We start from the raw sequence: 10,852 nt of genomic DNA on the forward strand, positions 1-10,852 counted from the left end.
TAACCAGGTGTGGTGGTGCACACTTGTAGTCCCAGCTACTTGGGAGGCTAAGGTAGAAGAATAGCTCAAACCAAAGAGGCGGAGGCTGCAGTGAGCAGAGATCACGCCACTGCACTCTAGCCTGGGCGACAGAGAAAGACTCCATCCAAAAAAAAAAAAAAAAAAAAGAGCATGAACAGACACTTCTCAAAAAAAGACACATCCATGGCCAGCAAGCATATGAAAAAAGATTCAAAATCTCTAATCATTAGAGAAACGCAAATTAAAACTACAATGAGAAAGTGAAAAAAAACAGATGTTGGAAATGCAGAGAAAAAGGAACCCTTATACACGGCTGTTGAGAATGTGAATTAGTATAATCTCTATGGAAAACAGAATAGAGATTTCTCAAAGAACTAAAAATAGAACTACCATATGATCCAGCAATGCCATTACAGGGTATATACCCAAAGACAAATAAATCATTATGTTAAAAAGATATCTGCACTTGTGTGTTTATCACAGCACTATTCACAATAGCAAAAACATGGGCTCAACCTAGATGCCCATCAGTGGTGGACTGAATAAACAAAATATGGTTCAAATACACAACAGGATGCTATGAAACCATAAAAAATGAATAAAATCATATTCTTTGCAGCAACATGGTTGGAGCTGGAAGCCATCATCCTAAGTGAATTAACACAGAAACAGAAAGTCAAATACTGCAATTTCTCACTTACCAGTGGGAGCTAAACGTTGTGTACGCATGGACACAAAGAAGAGCAAAATAGACACCTGGGCCTACTTGAGGGTGGAGGGTGGGAGGAAGGTGAGTGTTAACAACTACATACAGGGTACTGTGCTCATTACCTGCGGGATGAAATAATCTCTACACCAAACCACTGAGACATGCAATTTACCCATGTAATGAACCTGCACATATACCCCTTAAACCTAAAATAAAAGTTGGAAAGAAAAAAATTTAAGCAAATTTAAATATTTTTTGTAAAAAAAATTTGAGTCATAATAATTAATAACATGTTGCAGTGATTAAGTGATTTACTTGAGGAAAATTACTCACTTAGAATAGTGTCTAGCACATGATATGCGTTATCTCATGGAATATATATATTTTTATATTTCCAATCTTTTAAATCTGGTTTGGAATATAGTATGTAACTTAAATATGAATATATGTATGGACTATTTTCAAAGGATCTATTCTATTCCATTATTATATTGCATTTCAGAATCACAAATAAACTTGAATAAAACTGAAAATAAAATATTATCTTTAGGCAAAAGAGAAGAGTCAAGGCGGCCAAATCCTGAAGGAACAAGAGATCAGGGCCAATGTTTAGGCATTTGTGATTCCCAAAGCAAAAGCATAGCTAAACATACGATTTTTGTTGTATTCATTAAAAAATGACAAAAGCCATTATTACTGAGTACATTATGAGAATATAATTTATACAAATAGTTAACATTGTCTTTAAAAGTTTTTTAGGTAAATATACCTAAACGGACACATACCTATAATTAACTGAAGTCTTAATCATATCAATATGTATAACTATAAATATAATTGAATATTGCAACAACCTGAGTGTACTAGTCTATTTTCACGCTGCTGATAAAGACATACCCAAGACTGCGTAACTTATAAAGGAAAGAGAATGAATTGACCTACAGTTCCACATGACTGGGGAGCCCTCATAATCATGGCGAAAGCAAAGGAGGAGCAAAATTACATCTTAGATGGTGGCAGGCAAAAGCGAGCATGTGCAGGGAAACTTTATAAAACCATCAGATCTAGTGAGACTTAAGCACTACTATATAAACAGCAAGGGAAAAACCCACCCCCATGATTCAATTACCGACAACTGGGTCCCTCCCAGGACACATGGGAATTATGGGAGCTACAACTCAAGATGAGATTTGGGTGGCGACACAGTCAAACCAAATCACTGAGCAAAACGATAAAATTATTGATAATTGATTTTAGGCTGAAGAGCAGCGACATATACTGAATGTATGTAGCAAATAGCTTAGCAAGCACAAAAAGCATAACATTTTTATGAATCACGAATGGATTTTGAGATAACTAAAATTGTTATTCCATATATGCAAAAATGTTATTGCCTTGTAACAAAATCTAGGTTTTTAATGTTTTTTCAAATGAGTTATTTTCTTTTTCCTTTTTTAAAGAGATGACAAACTGTTGTTGTAAAGCAACTCATTGGTACATGTGAGCTTGTCATTTTTATATGTCTGTATCTATCAAATTATTGGCCACAAAAATGTAAAATTTTGGCTATACATGAAAGAAGAGATTGGTTAAACTATTCACAATATTCCCCTCAAAATCATCCTGGGCAATTTTCTCTAATTTGTATTGTTGATTTGCAGATCTTCAATTCAAATGTTAATGCATGTACTGTTTCCCATAAAGGTACACAATGCAATCACTGCTATTCAAATAGAAATAGTTACACTCATAGGTAGATAAAATCTTTATATTTGCAAGACCAAATGTAAAAGATTCTGCCTCAATTTATGATTTGAAGTAAAAGTAACATAGTTTTTTTGTTGTTTGGTCTTTGTTTTTTTCAAAATGAATTACTGAAATTGGGTAAAGTAATTATCTAAATATGTGTTCTTAGAATTATGCATTATTTTGAAAATGTCCTGCCACTTAGACTGGTTTAACTTTATGTGTAAGCTGTAGAGTGGATCAGTTACCTCCAACATCAATATCACTGCCCTATCCTGTTTTCAAGATCTTATTTTGCACATAATTTTATTTAAAAAGTAATTCTGCTTTGTGAATAGAATAATGGCAAGGCATATGAAAATATTCATTAATCCAAAAGTATATTTCACAACGCTATGAGAGCCATACATATTTTTTAAATAAAACTGACATACTACGTATGTTTATAAGTGGGATCTTCTATTCAGAAATCAATTTAGAGAAAAAAAATGTAGAGCATACACTTAAGAATAGCAAACTACATTCCTTTTGTCATTATTTATGCAAAAATACCAAATAATTAATGTAGTTTCCTTAATTATGAACAGCAATAAAAGGTATTATTATAGTCATCATATTGAATTCAGAAAACCGATATTCAACAAAAAATAGTATTCTTTCTCAATTTTGGTTCTTCTTATATAATTATTTGGCAGTTTTATCTATATCTAGTTAAATATACTATTAATAAGTGTCTGCAGACCCATAAGCAAATACTAAGGCAGCTAACACTACTTATGGACAATAAAAAATTGGGGATTATATTTATAATTTCTTTAGAAATGAAAAAATATTCAGCAAGTGATAGTTTGTTTCTCATCCCTGCTTTTGATTAAATATATATTCATTTTTGATATATTCTCATCTTATTAAATACACATAAATATATATTATAAAATAATAACATAAACCTTTTTAAAGTATTTGTTATGTCTAGTATGAGTTTAAGTTTGATAAATAAATTTATCTACTCTTTATTTATAATTATTAAGCAAGCTCCACAAAAAGAAAATAAAAAGAAAAAAGTCTGATGAGTATATCAGAAAAGTATACATAATGTTTATAAGTGAGAAAAACTTTGATAATTAAATACTTATTTTAAGTAATTCACTTTAAATATTTAATCTTAAAATTATGTATAGAAGTAATGAGTTTTACTTGATACTTAGATTAATTTTAAACATATTAAAGAGTTGCAAGGGTAGAGAGGACCTGAATATTAACATACATTTTAAGAATATAGGGCCAAGTGGGGTGGCTCATGCCTGTAATCCCAGCACTTGCTTGAGGTCAGGATTTTGGGGCCAGCCTTGGCCAACAGGGTGAAACCCCGTCTCTACAAAAAAAAAAAAAAATACATATATATATATGTATTTATATATATATAAATACATATATATATATAGCAGGGCGTGGTGGTGGGCGCCTGTTATCCCAGCTACTTGGGAAGCTGAGGCAGGAGAATCACTTGAAACTCAAAGGCGGAGGTTGCAGTGAGGCAAGATCAGACCACTGCTCTCCAACCTGGGCGAAAGAGCGAAACTCTGTCACAAAAAAAGAATATAGCACAAGCATGAGAAGATGAACAGACTATTGTATAACTCCATCAAAATGTTGGATTTAAATGGATGAATTATCATGAATTATAAATTATTTTGGTTCTTAAATAATATGAAATTTAGAAGGTATTTAGTAATAGACTTGTCTCATATTGTCTCCAATAATTATGTCTGATTATCAGAATACTGACTGTTGCATAATGCTATTTGTTATAGTATTTGAAAGAACAAGAGAAATAAGGTAACATTTATGATAATACAGAATTGCATAATAAAAATAGAATTACAGGGAATTTTAATTTTCTCATATAATCTCCATATATTTCAAAATTTCTAAATTAAATAATTAGATTTTTTTAATGTCTAAAGAGTTGGACGGTCAACTTAGACTTACATAAATCAGAGAATTTAGGAATATTAACCTTTACTGATAGTTATATAGGAGTGCAAATAACTGTAAACCACAGGTTAGACAGAGAAATAGCGCAAATTATGCTCCCCAAATCTATTCTTGTTTTAGGATGCACCATGAACTAGATTAAGATTCGTTTTTCCAAGTTGGAGTAAAAAGTCACATTTTTGTTGTTAAATATCTCAATTTTTTCTTAGATTGTTTTATTGCTGCTGTAAATTTCCCCAATAATTCTTGCCCTTTCAATTACCAGATTCTATGTTTGTTTAGCAGATGTAATTCTAGGCAAAGGTAATCCTAGGCACACTCTGCTGAAAACATTTATCCCACTGTTCAGGAATTTACTTTAGGAATTCTGAAAGGAATAGTATCAACTATTTGTATAAAGATTTATTAAGCTACTTTCTTTTTTATTCAAGGCAAGGTCTCACAGTAAAGGGAGAGAGTCTAGATTGCTGTTAAACCTTTTCTTTCGCATTGTATAATACTTCTGAAAAAGTTGAGACATTGGAAACGTATATCACAGTTCTCCAGAGAAGCACAAGCAATCTAATCAGTTGAAAAGCCTCAGTAATTTTTTTTCTTTTTTCCCTTTTGAGACGGAGCCTCACTCTGTCGCTCAGGCTGGAGTGCAGTGATGCGATCTCGGCTCACTGCAAGCTCCGTCTCCTGGGTTCACGTCATTCTCCTGCTTCAGCCTCCCGAGTAGCTGGGACTACAGGCGCCCGCCACCACGCCCGGCTAATTTTTTGTAGTTTTAGTAGAGACGGGGTTTCACCGTGTTAGCCAGGATGATCTCGATCTCCTGACCTCATGATCTGCCCGCCTCGGCCTCCCAAAGTGCTGGGATTACAGGCATGAGCCACTGCGCCCAGCCAGCCTCAGGAAATCTTACCTCAAGAATGTATAATTATTCCTGAGTTCCCAGCCTGCTAGACTGCCTTAAGAATTTCCAGCTTGTTAACACCGTGATTGCATGGGCTCATTCTTTAAAATAAATTTATTCTACAGAAACTTCATTTTTTTTTTTTTTTTTTTTTTTGCTTGTAAGACTTTACCTAATTGGATGAAGCTCATCCACATTATTGAAGATAATCTTAAAGTCAACTGCTTATAGAAGTTAACCACCTTGACAAAATACCTCAACAACAAAACCTAAATTGGTGTAGTGATTGAATAAGTGTAGGTACTATAGCCTAGCTTAGTTGATACATAATACCGTAACAAGGTGTGGACCCTCTGTTAAAGCAAATGACTCGGGTCTTTGGGAATTACTCAGACCTTGATTCTAAATATATCAATTCTACTTGATAATGCTCTATTGACAAACTTGACTTTATGATTGATTGCTAAGAATCTATTTTGTTCACTAAACTCAAATTCAACCAATGGCCATCTGTCAACTTATGGCTGGGTTTTAATTTTCACTTGTTTCCAAGAGATGTTTCTCAAGAAATATTGCCTGTTATAGTGTGGCTTTTTCTCTGTGGCACACTGTATTTTCCAAAGATGGTCACACTAATATCTCCCAGCTCACATCGTTTCTACAGTGTGACCATGACATTTCTCACACAGAATAATTTGGAGGAAAAGTTTATTCTATAAGTATCAAAATACTGTTTTTGAAATTAATGACATTTTGGCATATTAATAACAGTATATTATTGCAGGTTTTCTCTTTATGCATTTTTAGATTTATATTTTGTTATTAAAGTACTTAATCTAAAAATGGCAGCATATTTCTCCAATTTAATGAACTTTATTCTAAATGTGACCACCTCTGAGCTTTACCGTACTGGCTATTCTCTGGTAGCCCGACAACAATGTTTGGTTTCATAGCTTCACGTCACTATAAAAACCTCTGAGCTCTTGGACCCTGATACCAGGCACCTTATGAAATTGCAAATGCCTCAGGAAAACAATTTCCAAAAATGTTTTTCTCAAAATTTTAAAAATTCTCTGCAATAGATTTCATAAAACTTTTGTTTGTTTTCCATTTTGTTTGATTATTTTATTGCTTTACATCAAACTGCTAAATCATAGGCAGACACAAAATTATTTTCTGTCTTTAATGTTGGATAATATTATCTCAAACTTACTCATCTCTGATTCTCCATCTATATATACAATACAATAGAAATACTATAAAAATTAATAATGTTTTTGTATGCTGTCAGAGGCATTGTTACACAGCATTTTAATTGTCTTCAAATCCCTTTTGGCCAACATCTTTTTACATGAAGAATTCAGTTTTTCTAGAAGTGAATCCTAAATACTACTCTAGTATGTAACACCTGGCTGCCAACTGGTGTCTTCTGTTTAATGTTTCACCAAATAAATTCCTTCCCCAAGTGTACATAAATCTATGTAAAACAAGTCACTAAATTTTGGTAGATTTATTTTCACTCGGTTAAGTGGTTTAGAGGATAGTGGTAAGAAATCTAACCAATCTTTTTAAATTTTTTTAAATTTATTTTAAAAAATGAAAATTTGCACAATTTGCATGAGAATCTGAAACATGGGGAAAAAGATGTATGGTCAATAGGAAAACATAGATGAACTTGTTTCCTTTGCATTTTCATTCAATTTTTCAATCAAATGAAGAAAGGCAAAAATGAAAACTAAATCTTATGATAATTTTCATACAAAAATCCCTATGAGAATATTAATTATAATTAAATTGAATTTATAAATTGCTTGCAGAGAGAATTAATATCACTTTAGTATTGTATTTAATGATGGAAATTTAGCTATAGTATTTATCCATGAACATAGGATATTTTTATTTTAACTTCAGTGTTCAAAAACTGTAACAACTTTCATTAAAGTTATTTCATTAAAGTATTTTATCCCCAGATAGCCTTTTAAATTTATTTTCTATTAGATATATTTAATTTGTAAAACATGATGTTTTAACAATGAACCTTGTGGAAAAAAAAATCCTGTCTAGTTTCATTGCAACTCCAAATGCAAAACTTTATAAATAAGAACTTGATACTTGTTAGTTCAGAACACTGGAGGGTTGGGGAGATTATCTCTGTTTGTTGGTTAAAGTGCCTCACTTTCTAGGCTCTTCACTTCTTGGCAACTTCGATCGTTTCTTTCTCTGGTATCAGATAATTTTGCATATCCACTTTGTAGCTTCTAAAATTCTAATGACACCTCTTCAGCAATCTTCCAACTTACTTGGGTTCTTGATCTTTTATTTCTATTGCTTGTATTTGTATTGTTTCTGTTGTTTTTAGCAGTAAGTTTCTATGATACAAGAGGTAGATGTCTATATCTAATCTTTCATAACAGACTGTTAGTTGACTTTGGACTTTCACTCAACTTTTAAAAACCAAGAAATGCAATAAAAACCATTTGTTTCCAGTTTTACAGCCAAAACTTTTGTCATGGAACATTTGACAATTAGCCCCTTATGGAAAAATATGAATCAAAATTAGTATAGATAAGAAGAAAAGTTAAATAAAAACAAAACACTTATGCAGAAACCATGATTATACTGCTGGTGAACATAGAATTCATCTCAACAAAAACTAGCTTTGAAAAATGTGATTTTGTTACTACCGAATTTGAATACAGTTTTTCTAATCCATACCAAAGAAGAAAATAATAGAAAAACATTCAACCTTGGAATTAAGTATTGCTCTCTAACAGTAGAGTTTAGAATCATTTTAAATATTTAATATAGAAACATGGATAAAATATATTAAAATTATAAAACAATCAATGCTTTTAATAATTTTTATTACAGTGGTGGAATATATTTTAAGAACCAGATAGACCATCTGGTGAAGCCATGTTTACATAAATTTTAGGAATGCTTTCTGTTTATTTATCTACTCTGATAATCAAGAAATTTAATATGCAAACTTTTAAATACATATATTTTGTTCTCATTAATTATAACTTTTCTGCCCTCTGCCAATTTCTCTGTCTTCTTTCTCTCTATTTATCTATATGAGTGTCTTGAATCGTTCTTGTCAAATAATTTTGCTGATGACTTCTAGGAGGCTAGTTTGAATTAATTTGCTACTTCTTCTTTTAAAAAACAGTTTACTTATAGCCTGATGTTTTTATAATCCTGTACTTCTTATTAAAAAATAAATAAACTGATTTAAAACAAAAATAAATATCTTGTTCTCGATGGTCACTGAATTTGGAAACAAAAAGTAATATAAAAAATATTTAATTTTATAAATTTATAATACTTTTACTATAAATTTATTTTAATACACTTATAAATGTGTTAAATGTACAATTTAGTACATTTATAGATGTGTTAAATGTACAAATTAATACATGTATAATGAATAATTTATAAGGATATAAATAATTACATGAAATCACATTAATCATTAAATGTAGAACACTTCTCAAGGGGTCATAGATATCAACAAAATTGATGATGATAAAGAAACAGATCTATCTTTAACTTCATGCTAACTTCTGAATTCCTGTTAGGACTGGAAATCAGATAAATCCAAGAAGGTAGCTACACACCCTGAATTAATCCCCAGTGACTTGGACACCACTTGTGCTTAACTCTTTTGTGGTCAACTGGTTACTTCAAAGAACTGCCCCATCAAGACCAGGTTCAATAATGAACACAGAATGGATTTGCCATTATTCTTGATCTCACCACACCCTTTCTCTCCTTTCACAGTTTTAAGACTCTATTATTTGAAAACATGACTATCATCTCATATACAACTAAATCCTAACATGGTCAGAACTTGTCACCCCACTTCACTCTGATCAGCATCCAAGATCTCAAGAACAGTATGGCACAAAACAAGGTATTTTCTAACAACAAAGCAGAGGCACATGTGTATGACCAAAGGCCTATGTTTTTGTGGAATGAATGTTTTCTAAACAAAAAGAAATTCTGCTGAATTGAATAAATAAACTATTAAAATCTTATACCTTGTCTTTAAAAATTTTTGCTTTTACCAATATGATAAAAATATGAGGTTCTGAAGTTTTTCATCATGGAAAACCATTACTTAATATTACTAATTATAAGATGTTAATTGCTAATCGAAGACATGCAAGAATTTGTAGAACTTACTTCCTGGTTATATGTAATAGTATTCATATTTATGAAAGTTTAAGCAGAAATTAGGTTTCATAACATAGCTGGTCTTTTAAAATACATTTAGAGTTCTCCTTTTAGAAAAGATGTATTGGCACATTAAAACAAAACTATATGAGTCTTTAGTAGTTACTAAATAATCCAATCAATTATCAGATACTTTGACTACCTTGCAGTCTCCTATTTCAGACCCATTGGTCTAGCATTATATAAGTATCTTGGCTACCCAAAGGAAAGAGTAGGATTTATTACATACACTAATTAATTGTAATTGGTATGTTGAACAATGAACAAATATGTGGAACTTTCCAATTGTTCATTTTTAAAGTCTCTGATATGTACACCTAATTTATTCTATCTCATTCCAAGTTTCAAAAAAACAGAGATAAGTTTTTTTTAAAAAAAATTTGTTTTACTTTATTTTTTAAAAGGTACAGTTATTTAATATATCACAGAAGAGAAATCTAAGAGAAAGGATATAATGATGGAGTCCCAGAAAGTTGGAGAAGGACAAAGTTCTTGGAAAGGAGGCTACGGTGGAAACAAATTTTTGAGAGGTTTTACCAACAAGTGGAAAGGGGTTTTAAATATGGAAATCATGAATCTGAGCAGGAGCACCTACCGCATTCTCTGCAAAATAAGAACATCAAGGAGAAAATTTGGCATAGGTGTCAGAACAGTGCCTAGTAGACTCCAAAGACGCTTGAGAGAGAGGGCTTAAGGCTTTGAAGACATTTCATCCAAGTGAAATAAGAGAGAGAGAGAGAGACAGAGAGAGAGAGAGAAATATGCAAAAAAAGGGCCACTCTAATAAAAAAAAGAGAAATTGAAATACCTTTTTAAAAAATAAAAAGAAAAACACAATTTTTCTGTGGACAGAGATCCAATGTGACTGCTGTATATGTCAAAAAATATGAGATAGGTGTCACAGCCTCCCTTATTAATTCTCCTTGACCTACATGTTTTTTTTTTCTATATCATTTTTTCTCCTCTTTCGTGAATTTCTGGCATGTGGTCAATATTGTTTGGAAATAATTACTACTGCTGCTGAATTTTATTTAGATAAAGTGACAACACACATCTGTGACTATGACATTTAACCCAGTAACTATGAAAGTAAAAGAACATATTAACCAATGCCATCACCAGCCTAAGAGTCAAGAGAAGATTGACTTAGGTTATATTGAGAATATTTGAAAATATTAATGTATTACAACTCTACAAATATTGAAGCCCAAGAGGAAATTATATTTTATTTTAATGGTAAT

The sequence above is a fragment of the Macaca nemestrina genome, chromosome 16 (assembly GCF_043159975.1).
Source record: "Macaca nemestrina isolate mMacNem1 chromosome 16, mMacNem.hap1, whole genome shotgun sequence".
Lineage (NCBI taxonomy): Eukaryota > Metazoa > Chordata > Mammalia > Primates > Cercopithecidae > Macaca > Macaca nemestrina.